At 34.3% G+C, this 21,065-nt stretch overlaps 1 long non-coding RNA gene across 1 annotated transcript in view; it reads left to right on the forward strand.

The window, feature by feature from the left end:
• Nucleotides 1–18,119: 18,119 nt before the first annotated feature.
• Nucleotides 18,120–21,065, forward strand: part of LOC117330455 — a 37,187-nt gene continuing 34,241 nt past the window's right edge. Inside the window, exon 1 of the long non-coding RNA XR_004533349.1 lies at nucleotides 18,120–18,397. This is a non-coding gene — a long non-coding RNA (uncharacterized LOC117330455). The remainder of the gene's footprint in view (nucleotides 18,398–21,065) is intronic.

Here is a 21,065-nt window from a genome sequence, read left to right on the forward strand (position 1 = left end):
GCATTTATAATTGTAATTGTATATGCTTGTAGTTGGAGAAAACGCACAAAAAACGTGCATACCGCTCACACTGAGTGGCGCGAAGCACGCGCAATGCTATTTGTGAGGTTCCGATATCAGAAGTCTCGTATTTTGACGGGTATAGGACGGGCTTTATTGTTTGAACTTGGTTTCATATAGCCGAACAGTCATTGTTTGTAAACGGCACATCACGCACGTGCAGAGGTACGCCATCACTAACTTTGCCTCGTTCTGACAAGCTGTATGTCTTTCAGTGAGGCATAAGTCACACATACTTTATGTCTCCGCATCGTCCAGCCGTCATAAAGCCGCTATGGTACGTGTTATTTTCAGCAGCCGAACTTTCAGAGGAGTGTTAAAGAAATAATTAATACGAAATAAACATTTCAGGGGTCATTATTAGCCCCATATCACACGCTTGTTAAAGGTTTTCTATCAATAGAGATGGGATGTTGGAACACTGTACACCCGGCCAGTCCCCGACAGACCGATGTTATCACGAGCCTGGGCCGGTCAGCCGGGTCTAATGGCTGTCGTATGGTTGGGGCTACCGGGCCTGATCAAAGACCCCGTGACTGTGGTGTGACTTCGGACTAAACATCACTGGACTCTAATGAATCGTCACCACCGCGAGCTGGAGCAGAGGAGGACATTCATTGCTCATTCTCTGTATGTAATAACAGCCCCTACCGCCCAGTTATTGCGGAGGGTGGGTAGAGTTACACCGTCCGGACATCGAGTCTGCAACGCTCTATAGCCAGGACCACAAAAGCTAATATATAAACATTTTATATACGTCTGATGGCCTACCCCAACAGGCGATCAAATGACGAGGGAATTGTTATGATACACTATAAATTCTAATATACAGGACCATCTATCATAAACCCTTTGTATTAAATGGCGAGTGAGAAAGGCATTTAGAGTCATAGTTAACCCGATTGAAAAAAAGAGTGAAAATAGTCAAAGGAAACATAGGGTAACAAAGAGTAATGATTTATACCTGAGGCTGACAGGTGTTTTATCGACGTGTCGTCGCTCGGGCTGGTCCAAACTCCATTCAGAAGGTGGAAAATGATCTCGACAATTACTACAGCATCATCTATCTTATTTACCTCAACCTGGAATGTCTCGTACAATCAATTAATTAATACAACTTTACATTAAAATGTTTTACTACCATGAAATGTAATGGATAACACAAATACTCCGCCCTTATGATTTAATTTAGAGTAGCGACCCCTTTTTACCTATTGCCTACATTAAATGTTGTTACTCACGTCTATTCGCAATGACCTGTTACATATCTGTGGTCAGTGATCAGACTTCTGTCCTCGCTTTTGTGGTCAGCAGTACAATTCGAGACAGGCAATCGATTTTTGCTTACGTAGTCTCTCACTGAACCTTTCCCACAAAACAAAATGTTATGCAAATTACTGTGAAATACTTTTCGTAATGCTGGATTATCGTTGATTATGCAATCATGGAGACGATATATGATGGTCAGTTCATCTAAATAAGTCTGTTTGTTAGGTAAATACCCAATAGTACTTCTGTATCCCTCCTAGTAAACTGATTTATATTGCTTCCAATACTAAACACATCAGTATTTTTAAACAAGGTAATGCTGTGTAGATAGTGTCGGGTATTTTGTTATTTAGTATATTGTTATATGTGTTATTCATTGTGTATCTTTAGCGATTTTAATGTTAGAGTGAAGTGAACAAAATCTCAGTTTTCTTTGCATAGAGTTTATTTTGCTGGAGCTTTGGAAGTTTCATTTTAGCAGAACAAAAACATGCATATATATTATTATTCTGGTAAGATGGAACGAAATGATACACGCAGAAATGATATGAGTAGTTATCAGTAGAACAGTGTACGTCAAACAGGAGAGTTGTTGAATCTCTCATATATACATTTTTTAACATAAGATATATTTATGCACACATCTATTTGTATTGCTATCAAATGAAATACTTGACAGATATGTTGTATCTTGGACGGCATATGTTCTGTCGGATGATTTACACAACATTTAAAACGGCATTACTGGTTCGGTTATACATGTGGATTAAATCTCAATCTTTCCCTCTAATGCAACGTTATTTGTGCAACGAAGGCGGGGTATTAGGAAAAAATGTTGGCCACAGGAAGTGCTGTTATAGAAATTCAACGGTGGCAGACTAGTGTGAATGGACCTGGTCATAATTATACTGGTTGTGATACACAAAGTCCATTCACATTCATACTTACCAACCAAATTGTTTCATAGTAAAGTCAGACTAGGATTGAAACCTGTGAAGTAAGAACTAACGAATTTCCTGAAGCGATATGATGTTTGATATGTTCGATTCTCTTTGAATGTCTATTGGTTTCACTGCTACCACCCTGGTTCATAATTTCTTTATAGAAGTTACCGATAAAACAGAAGACGTTTACTCTACCCGAACACCTGGTCTTAGTCTCCTTCTCTATGTTTTGTTGTTATTCTAACATTTCATTGATTTGGGTTTCAATTTCGGTTTCGTATTATCTTACACCATGTGCCAAGATAGTCTACGCATTTTATCTATGTTGATGGTATTACATTTTTTCCTGTCAGAATTACGCAAGCTTTACTCCAGTTGATTTTGAGCTATACGTTAATGCATTTTGTTTAAAGACAGCTATGATAACTACCATTGTTTATTCTTCTTTATTAAAACCAACTACATGTATATACCAAAGCTCATTATTGTTACATATTGTCTATTCCTTGACAAATCGTGTGAGGTAAAAAATACCGTATATGAAATATTTCCGTTATACTTGCATACAATTAACATATTCAGAATATTGTTATAATAACATGCATTTTATCTACTACAGGTCATCGAATTAAAAAAAAACCCGGAAATCTATTGAATCTCCCCGACAGAGCCTCATATCGGGTCAGCAATTTGATAGAAAACCCAAATTATTGTCTATTCCTGTAAAAAAAGATCAGTCATTCAATAAATTAAGTAATGTTCGCAACACCAGGAAACAGACGGCACCTAGTGATAATATGATAGAAAAAATATTTGAAATGAATAAAAAAAGTTGTTTAACCCAGCTGTTTCGAATATATACCTTATGTTATAACTCACCATACAATACCTATAACAACGTGACTGATAACATCCTTAATACTGAGTGAGTCTTATCGCATTACTGTAGTGCTTTGCAGAATATAAAACATAGTCATTGATGACAATACAACACTGTTATTGGGTATTGACTTTCTGAATCGTAATTACCTATGTACGGTAGTGGGATCTTAAGATGTTTGTATCTTAAACTGAATGTATGAATTCGAAATGAGTTGAGTTGTCTAATTAGAATTAGCATTGTATGAGTTAGCATTCATTCGTGTATTCCTATGCAGCTGTGTAATATGATTATGCATATTGCTCGGCTTGTGATATTCTGATATGCTTTACACATACAGATAGTATATACTATATAATACAGTTCAATCAGTAATCCTTCATGGAGCATCAGATAACTTGTCTCTTACGACATTAAGTGACAAATGTCAGGCCTGTGTATAATAGGAAGGTACACGGTTGTTGACGGTATATCGTTATTGAATTTGTGCCATTGTTGAATTTGTGTTTTTGTGTTGAATGTTTGACGTTATGCTGAATTTGTGTTGTTATGTTGAGTGTGTGCTGTTGTTTTGAATTGATGCTGCGTTGCTGAATTCTTGGTGATATATTTTGCTGTTGTGTTGAATTTTCGCTGTTTCGTTGAATTTGTGATGTTATGGTGAATTTGTGCTGTTATGCTGAATTTATGATGTTATGCTGAATTTGTGATGTAATGTTGAATTTGTGGTGTTGGGTTGAATTTGTGTTGTCTGTTTAGAGTCTGTAGAGAGCGTTTAAATCTCGGATGTATATACTTAGAGGTGTGCATTACCAGAACAATGTGTGTTTTACTGTATATACATTACACATTTTCATTGTTAAGCATGTATTGATGAGACAAGGGACATATGATGAAACTGTACTCAACTTGCCTGGCTTGGGAGGGCTATTTACGTAACAATAGGTGTCAAGCTGATGATGTATAGTAATGGTTTGCCCCCTTGTACACGCAACGCCTCCTTCAGAAACACAGGCTCATAAAAATGCCTTTTTGACAAATAATTTGGGTTGAAATGTTAATGCTACGGATGTAATGCGTGTAGTTCATATACATTCAACTGGAGAAATGGAGACATTCTTATTCACGTTGTCAAGGCTTTTATTATTGTAACTACAATCAGAAAAAAACTAGTAGAAAACGCTATAACATTTTATCATAGAAAATTAAATAAAGAATGCAACTAGCTATTTTTGGAATATGATAATATATGCATGCATAATACATTTGGGGTATCGCGTGCCCACTTTGGACATAGATCGACGTGGCTGATACATGTTTTTATGTTAAATCTAAGTTAAGGCTGGATGACTCCAAACTTTCGTATAAAATATCAAACTATTACCCCGAAACATGTAAAGCGATAGGCACATGTTTTGTTCGGGAACAGAAATAAGTCAACAGGGGAGATAATAAAGGAGACATACCGTACGAGGTCGCACGCTTGTAATACGTTATACATGTAGCCTTTTACCGATGGACACACGCATATACACGTGTAAAATGCGTATACATGCAGTATGCACTTATGACAAACAAATAATTACTCATGTTGATTGATTCCAAGCGTACAACTCACAAGTAATTCTCATTATTTTTAAATTTTCAATTCTTATTCTTATTACACCTGATCGCAGTATTTTTAAAATCATTTTGAACGTTAAGGGTCAGAAAAATTATTCATCAACATATTTTCGACATCTTTATTCATGCATTTACTTCTGCAATACACACTTCTTAAGTGAAGGATATTCGCATGAACGCGTACGGTTGTTATTCTGGGAAAACAGTTCATGAACTCCACTCTGTATATTTTAACAACGCGTTCCAAATCCTAATTCCTACTCGTTATTCTTTCTTGTCTCAATGGTGCCCAAATGGTGTTTTTTGTTTGTTGAATGCACATATATTAACTCTCAGATCGATGGCGATGAAGAGGGCGCCTTAAATTTTATATGGATGATACGCTTGGACGTGTGTAAGTAGATATTTCAATTGTGTATCGCATTTGATACAGATTTACGGCTATCGTGCAGGAAACATAATTAAAATAACACAATCAACGATTTGCATCTTTGCTTGACGGAACAGCATCATTACGTTAAGATATTTGTAAGCTGCTTGTGGTAAGAATTACTTAAATTTTGGGGAAATTGTAGATTAAATTATATAAGACGATTAAATATTTTTTGTTTGCTTGTTTGTTATGTGTAGGATTAAAAGTCATCATTAAAGTCAGTGTCACGAAAAGTATTAATCGAGGAGATACTAAAAGAGAAAAAGAAAACACAGGAAGAAAAGAGCTGACAGTGAGATAATGATAAGATAGATATACCAAGAGGTCAATAGGGGTAGACAGGAAGGCTTAGGGTAAGATCAATATACCAAGTGGTCCAATGGAGGGCAGACAGGAAGGCTAGGGTAAGATAAACATACCAAGAGGTCAATAGGGGTAGACAGGAAGGCTAGGGTAAGATAAATATACCAAGTGGTCAATAGGGGTAGACAGGAAGGCTAGGGTAAGATAAATATACCAAGTGATCCAATGGGAGCAGACAGGAAGGCTAGGGTAAGATAAACATACCAAGTGGTCAATAGGGGTAGACAGGAAGGCTAGGGTAAGATAAATATACCAAGTGATCCAATGGGGGCAGACAGGAAGGCTAGGGTAAGATAAATATACCAAGTGGTCCATGGGGGCAGACAGGAAGGCTAGGGTAAAATAAACATACCAAATGGTCCATGGGGGCAGACAGGAAGGCTAGGGTAAGATAAATATACCAAGTGGTCCAAGGAGGTAGACAGGTCAGCGAGGGTAAGAAGAATATACCAAGTGATCGAACGGGAGCAGACAGGAAGATGAGAGTAAAATAAATATACCAATTATTCCAATGGGGGCAGACAGGAAGGTGAGAGTAAGATGAATATACCAAGTGTTCCAACGGGGGCAGACAGAAATGCGAAGACAAGATGAATATATCAAGTTATCGAATGGGGTCAGACAGGAAGGCTAGGATAAGATGGTATACCCAGTGCTCCAATGGGGGCAGACAGGAAGGTGAGTGTAAGATGAATATACCAATTGTTCCAATAGGGGCAGACAGGAAGGCTAGGATAAAAATATAGCACGTGGGGTTAGCTAGGATATACAAAATATGTATACAAAATGATCCATCCAATACGGACCGACAGGATGGAAAGGATACAAACATATACCAAGTGTTCCAATAGGATGGAAAGAATATACAAAGTATTCTCTTCCTTGACAGAAGGCATATAGAAAAACTTCGCGATTCTATGAATTTGACCGAAACTTCATGTCCAAGTATTGTAAGCTGTTAGGTATGTACCTGTACATGAACAACATTAACAAACATATGGAGTGTATATATCATGCCAGTCGTAGGTTTAGGAAAAATATATTATCAAACATTTGTACAGCATCTCTATTGAAACGACAATGTTCATTCTACAATCTCCGCTTTATATTTGAATTTGCACTTGTACAAAAATCTGTGGCCACAAAGTGATTATTGAAATTACCTGCAACAATGCTTTATCTGGTGGGCAAGTTTATATATAGTTCCTTAAAGCAATACATTTGTTATTCTACTCATTTCAACTGTTTTCGATATCATTTCTGATTTGAATTATTTCTTAATACCTTAGATAGTAATAACAATCAGTAAAATAGTTCCCGATGAGCTAAACACAGAAATGTCGTTATAAATTTGCCCAGTTGACAATAATCAATACCTTTCTGTCAACATTTAAACTATCTAGTGGACCGCGTATAACTACCCTTGTGAGCATTGCGGTACTGCTATGCAATTATAATGGGATGATTTCTTGTCGTTCTCATTTCTTTATTGGCAAAATAGCCAAATTTCTTCAATGCAAGCTACTGGTCTGGGTTCAAGTGTTTAAAAAAAATTGTTTGTTGTATATCGGAATAACCTGGTAAACCTAAATTAATATTTCAAACCGCTTACGATATCATCCAGACAATGAATTTTTAATTTCGACTGCTGACTTGTTCGTCGGAGGAGAAACCAATTCCCAGAACTGATAAAACGTAACATTTATAAGTACGTATGTCATTAATTTTTCATCGAGCTAATTGTAAAGTCCCATAAAATATTTTATGGATTAACGCACTGTTAACGATTACATTTATTGGCGACGCTTGAACGTAAATCAGTTACTAAATATCAACATCATAATTTGCCAGCATTAGTCCGGGTAAAATTGGTCAGACATACTGCTTTGGCTCTGTAGCACATGCCATATGTTGGTAGTCGAGGAACACGTTACAAATACTGACTCCCTCAGTTCATGTGATGCGAGCCATTTTTAGGATATGAGCATGAAGAAATGAAAAATATGTCTAATTTCATGCATACTATTGGTATAAGCATATGCAGGGAAGAACAAGGCAAAATATTAATGCGATGAACCAGATCTCCAAACAGTCAAAATAGTTCAGGAGCTGTAAACAGCATCATAACTTTGTTCATGGCTGTCGGATGGTGTCAAGGACAGGAAAACGTTTGGTTTTCTTCTCATGAGTAAACTTCATTGGCTAGGTAAATTATGAAAAATTGAATATTCATGTTGTTTGATAAATTAACGTTCGCGAAATATTAATTCAGGGTATCAATGAAGTTATAGTAGGAGAAGTAAAACAAACAAACAAACAAACAAAAAAGTACAAAGAGCTCTATTTAATAGCTACAGAGGAAAGTAAATAGGCGTCACCGATGGTTTCAAAGCTGGAAACGAAGAAGATCACACAAAAGTCATATGTATTAATGCAGAAGCATGCCATTGGTTCTTTCCGTGAAAATATGTATCAATACAAGATTATATAAAAAAACAGGTCCAAATCAAATATAGGTAAATCTGTGTGGTTTCGTCATGAGTGGTTTTCATTTCCTAAGGAGGATCAGAATTCCTCCCTTGATCATGAGGTGTATTGACCACTCCAGTATAATGACAATTCTTGCTTCGATGACAGTCATTTGTTTTGCAATAGGGATACTTTAGATACAAGTGATATATTTCCAACAAGCATTTCTCACTATCAAAGATACATTTATGAAAGAATTTCATTGCAAACCTGGATAGGGGTGGGGATACGGCGTGCCCTACATATGCTTGGCGAAGAATTCGACAGAAGCGATCGGTCCCGAATAAGATGTTAATATGGGATTACGGATCACATTATTTTGCTGAATAGGACATTGTATAAATTTGGCTGTGACATCCTACATTATTACTGTTATCGATTGCCAATGAGTTTTATATTTATCGTTATATTTGGATTTCATACGATGTTTTACCATTAAGTTTTACATTGCACATTTTACGATTTTAGTTTAATGTTGCTTGGTATATTGCCATATATATATCACTTCTTCAGAGACAACAAACATATATAACATAATAACAAAACCATTATTCCACAACAAAAATACCAACATAATAACAAAACCTTTATTCCACATCAGAAATGATACAACGAAGGCAAAATATACACATAATATCGATTTGCATGGAGTATTCGACCAGATGCTCCGTAATGATAAGCGTCTTCTGCTTCATCCATAACATCGCCTACGAATCTAGGCCTAGTCACGTCACAATCTCAAATTGAGAATTAGTGTGTTGACAATGGAACATTTTGATGGAGAATACGTTTCAGGGAGAGGATAGTCGAGATCCAAAACATGTTCATTCAATCATATTCCATTAATTCCACTTCTGGAGTGACAGTATCCCAATAGGACTGCAGTCTTACCTTATAACATTGGAATGGTAGCGAGAAGTTTAGATAAAGGCTTACTTAAACAACTTCTCGAGCCAAAAATAAAAAGTTGTTGATGAGGATTCTTAAGTAGATTACAAATCCAATATATACACGGTAGATACTCTTCCCTGTCACTATTCCGTATATGATAAACAGATTGGACAGTATTTCGTCCTAGGAAAACCGGGCAATTGGTTTGTTTTTGTTTAACGTCCTATTAACAGCCAGGGTCAACCGGACAATGTGTATGTAAAGTTACCATGGGTTGTATGTAAAAAATGTAATGGTGTTTACAGACCAGGCTATTTAGATGCAAAATCTGCAAGCAGAACCACTAACATGTCGTACAAATCTTTGTCATTGGAAACGGAAAGATTTCTGCTGCTAGCTGAGCTCTCATTGATGAAAAAAAAAAAGAAAAAAAGGAAGAGATCGGATGGAAGATTGAAACAAAGGATTATTTAATATTCGGGAGAATCAAGGAAAATTCACACTCACAAAGGGAATGGATTTTATAAATAAATAAGCAATTCCTTACAAACATCAACGATTTTCGGGGAAATGTTTGGTGACGCTTCGCCAGGATAGGCCACTGATTGCAAGCAGCAAGGACACATCGTTTAGATTACCATCAAGGAGGCCTTTAACTAGTGTTACATTAATAATGTACGAAGTTCTACCGACAGTTACAAGTCTTCAAGAAGGGAATATGTACAGAAGTCAACTTATTCCTGAACCTACCAAATCATATATTATCCTAAAGTGTCGATACACAGAACCAACGGTATATCATGTTATCCAATGCTGTATTGATAGGAATTGTAATATAGGCATTTTATACGTACATAATTAATAAGTCCATTGGCATGTTTTCGAATTCCCACCAGTATGAAATATTCAGATACATCTAGTCGTGCGTCAGTTTATTTCATACATAACTGAGTATGAAATGACATGATATCGACATTTTAGCCCTAGTTTTCAATAGAGCGAGCATAAAAGTCATTTAGTGATGATCCTGATTTCAATATATTTCAAATAAACGAATTTAATAAAATTACGGATCAACGTTAAAGAGAATATCACATACAATTTCGCTCAAGTGAAAATAACAAAATCCCAAACGGTTTATTTTTTCGTCAACTTGTATGTATTTCATCACATGGTCTATTACAGTTACAAAAAAAAACTGTGTGTTTTACGGATGAGCTTAGTATGTTGTATACTTAGCATATGTGAGATGGCATCTGTGCTTTTGGGGCACAGCAGATGTACAAGGGGAACGTGTTTTAACTAACAAATCGAGATATCTACGAGGCCGTTTTATTTTTATATCATAACATCTATAAAATGCCATGTCCACTGATCACTGTTTTTTTTAAGTAAATTGCACATCTCGCAGCAAGATATTAACTTGACGAATGGATGGTGATACGGACAATCAGGCTAAAAGAACAGTTAAATTAAATTCATATACTTTGTAATGTTGTATGAAAAACAGATTTATTCTTACATATATTTTTTTCAATTTTTCCGATCATGCACGGTACATGAAATTGTTGGCCGGTTCGGAGAGGGTTCGGCTTGGAGAAGTTTGACAGGTCAGGATCCGAGGATAATATTGATCGGATGACGTTGTAAAAATGTACCATATTCTAGTATGTTAAGTGTAACTGTCTACATATTTTCCAAACTTTGTTTTTTAACATCTAAGTCATTTGTTATGATATACCTAGATTCGTTTCTTAAGATTTGTTTACGACTTTCTATATCTTGTTGTATCTGTATTTTGCATGTGATATCTATTTGTTATCGTTTTCACATAACGTATAAGACTTATCTTAACATCATTGAAGCTAATTTGTACTCGTTTTCACATTTCATTGATCTATATGTTACAAACACTTGAACACATTTTACTATTCCTTAGTTTTATTATTTGATTTCGTTGACTTTCCTTCTTTCCTTCCTTTTCGGCATTTACTCTATTCCTTACTTTAATTTATATTTATAAGCGCTTTTCCTGCGTGTGTCGTCTGTATAAACCTCTGACCTTACGTCTCACGTCTGTAATTTCGTTAAATAAGTAAAACTGCTTTGACCCATTCTTTAGGTGGATTTTATATTGCTGTGTTCGGTGCATGTAATCGCAGGTTGGGAGAGTATATCGTTGTTTCTGATATCATATTTATTAAGTATCACTATAACGGAAAATTTGTTCAGAGTTGAGCGCCTTTTTGATCAATATCATTGTATGACCATTTATGTACACCCCTGAAAGCACAGTTACATTTTTATTCATGTGTGGAATCAAAGGTTATCATTTTGATTCATCGTACATATTATTTTGGTCAATTTTGTATGAAGATCGATTTTATCTGTAGTTGGTGTTAACATAGATATTGGCAATGACGGTATAGTGACATTGTCTTATATCAACTAATTGAGTCGTACACTGGTGTGTTTTATTAACATCCACAGGGAGATTTTTCTTCATTCAAATATCTATTCCCTTGCTCGCTATCCGCCGATATGATGTTGTTCATGTCGGTGTTTACCAACATAATTGTTTATTTGGCCGGATGAAGCTCCTACCTAACCCCAAAGTGATGAAGTTTGATTCATTTTTGTCACACTATAATTATTTTGAAAGGTGTTAATTTGCTGTGTGTCTTTTTTCAGTCGTACGTTTTAAGAAATGCTACCATTCCCGGCCTTGTTTTGTATTTATTGAATGCGTAAGTTTTTCAAATGTCAAGGTTATACAAAAAAGAGCGAAAAAGAGAGTTTTACGTACAACATTTAAAACAGAAGTTGGAGTTGTATTAGACAGGTTTTTGGCCTAGTGAATACATGTTATCGGATCTTCTCACGTTATAGGGGTAAAACTTCATGTTTAAAGTTCATTGGGAAAAATTTACGGTGCTTAATCGCGGGACGATCTACATGAAGTGATGATGTATACGTTGATCACAGATACACACAAGATTGATAGAGTTACATCGAGATAGTGCCGAAGCATCACCCTTTAGTGTACTTAAAAACTTATACTTAACCAAGATGTTCATGCATTGAAAGTAACTGTTTTACCTTAAGATAAAGTATATTAGCTAATAACACGCGACAAAAAACTTTTATCAGTCGGCATTTCCGTTTATAAAATGCTTTTGAATTTGGAATATTCGAAAGTGTTGAAATGACACGAGGACAGTAGTCGTAATTCAGTGTTTAAATAAAACTACCATACTGGAGATTAGCATTACCTTCTTCGCCCTTTGTTTTGTCCATTTAATCTATTTCTGATTTTCCAAATATGATTTACATATTTCATTTTCATATTTACCCGGGTGAACTTTATATCTTATTATTGTATTAACTTACTACCTTTATAGTATTTTTGTTCTACTTGTTCTTCCTTATGCCGACGTTTTATAGAGATGTTGCTATGATGAATTGTTAAGAAATGTCTTTATCAAGACGATGACAAATTACAGCAGAATACATTTTTCTTTTCACTTTTTAGCGTTGCAATTAATTTCAAGATATTTCTTAACTCAAATAACTTGATACGCTGATCTGTTATAACGGAGTGACAAAATAGATATAAAGTTTCATACTTCACGCAATTTCTGATCTTTTAAGTATAACGTGAATAGATAATTAGTCACATCCCGAGGAAATTATATCTCCACCTCCTTATTTAATATATAACTTTATAACTTCCGGTCTTAAAAGCGATCATCTTAGGACGCCGTTAATAAGCTATTTGTTTTTTTGGTGTTAATAAGATATCCTTGTAAACCGCGGGTACCATTTTCTACATTTCTGTTATAAACAGTGTATACACTAAGGCGGTATAACATATTGAAATACAATGAAACATTTGAAATATAATACATGTGTATATCATTATTTGTAATATCAAGTAATGATTACTTATAAATCTGTCCATCAGTCGTCATTGTGAAACAGGATATTGATTAAGACAATGAAATGTTATCTAAATATTTAATTTTCAACATTTTACAGTATAAAGTACTAAACGAAAATTGATTATATGATATCGTGTAGGAGAGGAATCAGTACCTCGATGAAATGTCCTTTGGGTATGTACACGTGTATTAATTTATTAAAACAAATGGAAAGTCGTCTATTATTTGCATCATAATGTGTCTCCTTTGAGAAAATGGTTTGTCTATTGTCCCTATTGATGTTTTAACAGGTCGAACACTATGCATTAGTACATAGCATGATGACTTAGTTGTTTTTACGTATACGCCACCCATGTTTCGTAACCTGTGATCCCTTGCTCATTCAGAGTTACTGGAGGCAGATACACAGACAGCCAACGACTCCTAATGTCAGCGAAACATTAACTCAACAACCAAAAGTGATACAGGTAAGAGGTGTATGAAGTATCGATGGGATTGTTTTTGCTCAAAGTACAAAAGAAATATGGGATTTAAAAGAACGTTTTAATAGGCCAGTGTAAGGTAAAACTAAGCATCAAATTGCATTGTTAGGACTTTTCCCACGGTAATAAGTACATTTTTATATAGTAAAATCCTCAAGTATGGATTTCAAGGGCAAACGATGCCACGCAATATTGTACTAAATCCGGCCTTATGGAAGGAGAGAGGAAAAACGCGAACAATGGATAAGCAACGTACCGTAGCTTACACCATCAGTACTCCGACAGACACGCACGCAATCCTGGTAAGAAGGCGTTAGGAAGTTAATGTCATTAACAAGGAATACATTTTTTCATTGAAGACTGTATTTCAATTACAGATATGAATTATTTTAAAGAAATATGATATGTGAATTGTAGTTGTTCAAAGGATAAAAAGTCTTTGATGTTTTGAATTAATCCAAACCCAAATAACGTAGGATCTGTAATGCACAATACATTTCATTCTATTTTCATTAGTCATTTCACAAAAATTCTGTTTCATATTGTTAAAATGTATATGCTTCGATCCTTAAAAAATGATACACATTTAATATAATTTCATAGGTTTTTTTTTACGTTATGCTATCAGTTTTGTTACCAAAAATATCATCTGATTCATGGTAAAGTCTATATATATAGGATATTGTTGCCATAGTGATGTAGTTTGTTTTTCGGCATAGCCGTATAATTTTCTTTTGGCCCCGGATATGACGCGACAGGTGGCGTTACTGGTCAAGATGAAGTATGTGATTGGGCAATGTAGCGGTAAATGCAAAATGTAGATAAACAATTAAAAACGAAACAAAGTGAAGAGTGAGTGAAAGCTGAATACGTGGATGCATATTTTCAAATGACACATTAATAAAATGATATTTCTGATTTAAATGCAGTCTTATTATCCCCCAAAAAAATGAATCAAACTGATATAATTTTGTAATCCGTGCTGCAATACATTACTTCGTTAATTTATTTCACAATCAGTTTTACATTATAACCGTCATCATTAAAACTATGCCGTTTATCTTTTATAAAGATATTTCTTGTTTAGTATATATTGTAAAGCAAAAGTGATATTGGTACGTGTTTACAAAATAAGATATAATACATCGTCACTATATTGGGGCTAATGGTATATTTCATAGGGACATGAAAGTATGGACCCAACAGCAGGTTACTGGTCAATAACGGAGGACACTGCCCAAACATGTAAACAAATATTGGATATAATAAAACATCAAAACAGGTTCCTAATGAAGATGAATGATAATTTGTTATCCATTATCTAAAGTAACATTGCTTTGCTTTCCATCAGCATCATTAACAATAATGTCGAAAGGATGGAACAATAAACAATGATCATCTCTTAAAAAAACGTACAATTGACCAATACTGATCCCTTATCATATTTTTATTGTCACGTGCCTTATCAATGTAAAATAATATATATATACATATACATACTGCACTATTGAAAGGTCAGCCTCCATGATTTCTATTAGGAATATCACAGTTGATCTCTGTGTCCATTTAATGTACTTTCATAGTCATAAAATCATATCGAAACCTTGCGCACCATCGAGTATGATAAGAACGGGATGATATGATTAGAATCAGGACGATCCCAATGTCACAGAATCAACAGTAGATATGGGAGTAATTACACGCACAATCCACATGTATCCCTTTCTCTCGAATTGAGATTAGAATGTAATGACCCATTTATAGGACATTCCTGTGTTTTCACGATATCTCTAAAAGATTAAAAACAACAAAATCGAACGTAGGATAATGGATTGAATGGAATAAACTGTCATTATATTGACACCAATATCACATGGTTGTTGGTTCGAAACCAGCATTGATATTGCCATATATTCTTCAACTAATCAATTCTCATTGCTGTTTTATCTCCTGTATTTTCCATCAAGCCGGATCAACATTGTGTAGACCAATTTAAAACCTAGTTGACAATTTGGTAATATAGATGTGTAAATAATCGGTCCTAAACATGCCCAATTAACCAGAACAAAGATGATTAACATATTAAAATTATATTGATTGAATTCAAACTAACATTTCGTTTATTTAAACAATATAAATAAAGTATTGAATCATTCTGATGATGTTCGTGACTGATGTAATTCCAAAGTCTGGATGGTCTTTTTACCGTAACATCTACATTATTTAGTATACTCATCATTACTGACAACAGCTGATCATTTAAACAATAGACCACCTTTCCACGATGGTGTTATTAACCATGTAACTCGTCAACACACTAAGAACCTGTTCTAATTACTGATTGTGCCTGTAATTATACTAGGTATTCTTTATGAGTATAGAATTAAATTAATATTTAACTTTGTCACTCACTTTGTCTTTTGTTAATTCCTTCAATTTACGTTTACAGATACATTTGTACATTGTATTATCTATTTTGCTGCTCAATCAATTTGACTTTCAAATCACAAGAATAATCGTTCTGCAATTTGTCTTCCGATAAATATAATGCTAAAAATCATAAAAAATATGTTATTCTCAAATTTTAATTATTGCATGTAAATAACATTTAGTGCATTCTTTGAATATACTAAATGAAGGATCAGACGGGTTTGATGTACAACTGGAAAATATATTCACAGTTCTTTAACATACAAGCCATGTATTATTTTCATACTCGTGATAGTAGTAAAAACGTACTGTGTGTGTACCTACGCATGACTGTATATAAAGCACAGCTTCTCTAGGTAAATACCTCGTATTTTTTCAGATACACGAAGCGAGACTATAGATGAAGCTGATTGTACACACGTTAGCAACAATTATCTAAGATAATCGGCGCTTTGGGTTATAATTTCTTTTATCACTTTTCCAATCTGCTTTCTCACCAACCCATGTTTAAATAGATACAGTGCATCTTTCAATAACATTCACGAAATTTGCAACTTAACGCGCTCTTAAAATTTTGATATTTTGCATTTAGTAGCTTTTATTGTTATTCGTTTAATTTTGGGCTTTTATGTTCGTTTCAATTCAAAGGGCTAATATCAGGCTTCTGTGATTTGGAATAGCTCTTCCGGTCTTATGCTGAATCTTAGCAATAATTTGTCTAAAATTACCTTGAATACTTTTAGTTTTATGTGAAAATCTCTAATTTTTCACGTTAGCAGTGAGAAAAGTATCTTCGAGAAAATCTAGTTGACGGATCAGAAAAAGAGATATATTTTCTCTTATATATTTCCTTCTAACGGGAACACTTTGAAGTATTTTTGTTGGAGATTTTATGCATTTATAAGTACATATTTGAACATTTCAATGCAACTCATAAAAATTCTCGAATTATGTTGTTAACGTAAAAACACATATTTTGCCACGTCATGAAGTATTCGCCAGAATTCAGTTCATACTTATTAACTAAAATATATGCAAGTCAACTTTTGATTATGGACATTTTGAAATGTATTGGAAGTTTCTTTTTCTGGTGCAGCAACTCTAAAAAAAACTCTTTTATAAATGTATGTGACTAGGAAAAATGATTTCCATATTCAAATAATATCTATCTGTGAAGTGCATCTATAATCAATATCTACTAAAGTATTGAAATGAGCGAAGGCTATTACATTATTCTCCCTTTCGAATGAAATATAATAATTTAGAACAACAACAAAGTAGACCAAAAGAAATTTACACAATAAAATGTCGCGTTAATTCAAAGTATCACATACATGTATATAGTTACTATCGCATTAAAATGATCCAACATTATTGCAAAGATAGAACGATATAGGAAAATCACATCATGCTTACAACTATTGTATTCCATCGCCGAACTAACATTTGAAGTTATCCTCCCTCACGTATCAAACGTGATTATAAAACTGTTTTGTTTTGTGATTGTCCTGTTGTGTCGTCTCATGAGAATTTTAGTGGAATTTAGCTGATTAGTATTGGCGCAGTTTGCGAAATTTCGGTTGTTTGTATTTAATGCAAAAAAAAAAAAAAAAGAGAGAAAAAATAAAACGCTATTAAGAGCATAAAAACTTGACTTTTCATTGGATGAGGTTAAGGATTGGTTACACAATGCTTAGCTCGAGACTACGACAGTGGCTGAGATCCCGGGTATGCTAGTCTCTCCCGTGATATAGTGTAATGTAAGCAATCACTTAGAATATTCTATTGAAATTAGAATTTAGTAATTGGATCAGCTTCGTTGTAGGGTAAGCCGATCCGACACAAGAGGGACAGCTGATGGGAGGGGATAGCCTTCCCTGTGTATATGACCACATACACCATGTTAATAAGATAGTATTGCAGAGATAAGTATTCAAATAACAGCGAAAGACACCATTAACATTATCGGAAAATATGGATAAAGGGTTGCGAGAAGTCGGTGTATAAATCAGGAGTTCCTCTATCTAGGAATATCTAATCAGGTACCCTCAGAAGAGGCCGGCCTGGACCTGGCTTCTGTTCAATCCGAGTTAATCAAATTATGCAAAGTTGAAATGTGTGATGCATAAAATTACCAAACAAATACAGGTGTCGTGTTGCTGGTATTGTTGTCGCTTTCATTTACAGTGATAAAAGTGGTTACACGGAGTATCGGCAATATCTAGCTCTCGCGGTGCGTGTCGACTCAACCTAACTCCCATTTCATAAATGGAGGAGCGCGAGATAGTCTGATAAACCCACGTACTGTTATCATGTCAAGCAGTTAAACGATATAACTTGTATCTCCGTCAAAAATATCAAAGTCGAGATTTGCCCGGCTTTGGCGGTCAGACACGTACACTACGTGTGTATTTATTGATAGACTTGGTATTTTGTATCATTTAACCATGCAAGTCTTCACTTCTATATATAACGTCAGGGGTGACATAAGCTGCGGAGGCTGATTCGGACAAGAAAGGCCGGGATTACCTCCCTTGGCTTGCCTTCAGGAGGTGTGTAGACTTTACATTTATATGTTTGTTTTCTCTAGCTAGCTTCTACTTAGTATATAATCAGTTCTGACAGAAACCATCATAGTCTCGGTAAATAGAGGGTGGGAGAGGAGAGTGACGCTTGACAAGAAAACAGCTAGCTATATACCTTGGCTCTGGTCGCGGGCCTCCCAACTGCCGCATCAGCGGAACGCTGGTAATATTTACGTTTATGTAATTGCATAGCATTTGAATGTGATATGCCAATCTTGCATAGCACATACATGGCTCTAAATCCGGAAAGAAAACTATAACTTGGTATTCTATCAAAATCATTATGAACTGTATGAATTTTGTTTATTATATTCTATCTATTAATTATTTTATCATATTTACACTGTCCCAAAATGCAATTTTTCTTCATTGGGAGTAATAACTATTGTTTTAATCATTCTGCTCTTCCTTGGCAATGCCCACTCTTGGGTTCGACATACCACAAGGTAACCGCTACTCCGTATTTATTTTACCCACTGGTGTCGGTTTGAAATATTGCCAATTAATTGGATTTCATTACCGAGGGAAACTATTATTCAATAAACAAAAACAGTTTCTCTATCAAAACCTAGAACGTTCATGCTTCAGTTGAAATGGCCAGTGAATCGAAGTCATAAAACTCATTTTGATGTCCCAAGCTAGCAGTGCGGTAAAGAACATGATTGTAAGTTTGTAATTACTTGTAATTTACTTGTTTTTTATTTGTCATATGACGATATTAGAACATTTCCTTATGACCATTGTCTTAGATTTGTGGTATTGACGGACCACAAAATAACGTAATAAAAATCATGAAAAATCGATAATTGTTAAAACTGAGTATAACAATATAAATTAACTTTGAAGACGATATCACGTGTTTAGTTTCATGATATACACTAAAATAAATCGCATAGGGATTCTATATAATCTCCTAAGGCGGATTACGTTGAGGTTAAGACCGTACGTAATGAATACAAATACTTTATTTTGCTCATACGTATCAATGTATCTGCATTTATCATCAATATATTATATACAAATATTGAAATTTTACTTACAGAAATTATAGTAAAATGATAAAATTAAACCGGATGATTGACTAATTCAGGCATCAAATACTTGTTAATTCCACAAAACAAATCTTCAAAATTGTCATACTGTATAATTCAATAAGTATAATCAATTATCAAGAAAATAACAAATGTGAAAATATATGAAAACAATCTGTATATACATATCTTAGCACAATACAATATTGTCAATTCTAATAATTTTATCGGGTATATACAGCATTTTTTAAAAAAGAATTTGTAGACATACTGTAAATATCAAACAAGTTTCCTCGGAACAAAAACAAGTTAGAAATAATTTAATAATATATGTTGGAAAAGAAGATTCCATATTAGTTTGACAAATTGATCATAAGAATAAAATATACCTACTTAAATGTAGAAATTGGAGCTGTGATACAGGGTACGAACATGTGTGTATCTATGAGTTATTATAGTGAAAATGTCTGTTATAAGGTGCGAAACAATATCAAGGCGTTTGTGGAAAAGTAGATACAGCAATAATTATATACAATACAATGTATTTCAAGAGAATATTCACTGACGTATCGGAGGACTCACAATTATGTAGAAATATGAAATAATTTGTAAAACATTATTTCTTATTTGATCTACTTATTATGAATAATACTTTACCTATGATTACAAAATGTTTCTTACAATTCATTAGGCACCTTTCAACTAACAATACTCTGTATGGGATATCTATAAAAACTATCAATAATGATATTGTAACTTTAAATTTTGAATATAAATTATAACACCTAGCAATGTGTCAGTTTTGATTTTTAAAGCATTAAAAGAAATGTGCATTTTACAATTTTTAAAACAAACCTGATAAATTGATTACCTCCTTCATGATTTCTCTCGTTATGTAACAATGGACATTAAATGAGATCCCGTTTATTGTGCGATGACACACAACATAGACTTCACTGGTCTGATCTGGGTAAAATCCCACAACACCATCAATTCCTATCTATACCAACACCAAATGTGACAGAAAATGTCTAAAAGAAATACTGATGTCAAGTCAGGTAAAAAGCAAACATGGTTTACTGAATTATGTGACAAAATTAGTTCTCTTCCACAGCAATTTGATTAAAATTGTTAAAAAGAATTTCATATTTCTAAGCCTGTCTAAACGTACTGAAGTGTTTTTCATTGAATTGTACTCCTTCAATGAGAATATCGTTTTGATCATTAGAACAATGAGAAAGTTTTGAAACTGAAAAAAACAACATATAATATGCATTTCTTTGCGTTTTGATAAACAATAAAATCTACCTCTTTGAATATATCCTTAATCGTCACCAAAGATTAAAGACAACGGATATTAAGTCATAGTAAGTGCGTAAGCACGCACTGAAGTAAATCGAGGGAAAAATGCTGTTTGTGTATGCAAAAGGTGGATAACACGATAAGGGGAATGAAGAATGTGTTAAGTTTTGCATACATTGGTTATAGTTGCATTTTAGAAGACGAGGTCTACGATAGACAGTATATATGTATAAAAATATCAAAGGGTAATTGAAATCATGTACAAAATCATACTTAATCATTATGAATATGTGCTACTATAA

This window comes from Pecten maximus, chromosome 7 (genome assembly GCF_902652985.1).
Source record: "Pecten maximus chromosome 7, xPecMax1.1, whole genome shotgun sequence".
Classification (NCBI taxonomy): domain Eukaryota; kingdom Metazoa; phylum Mollusca; class Bivalvia; order Pectinida; family Pectinidae; genus Pecten; species Pecten maximus.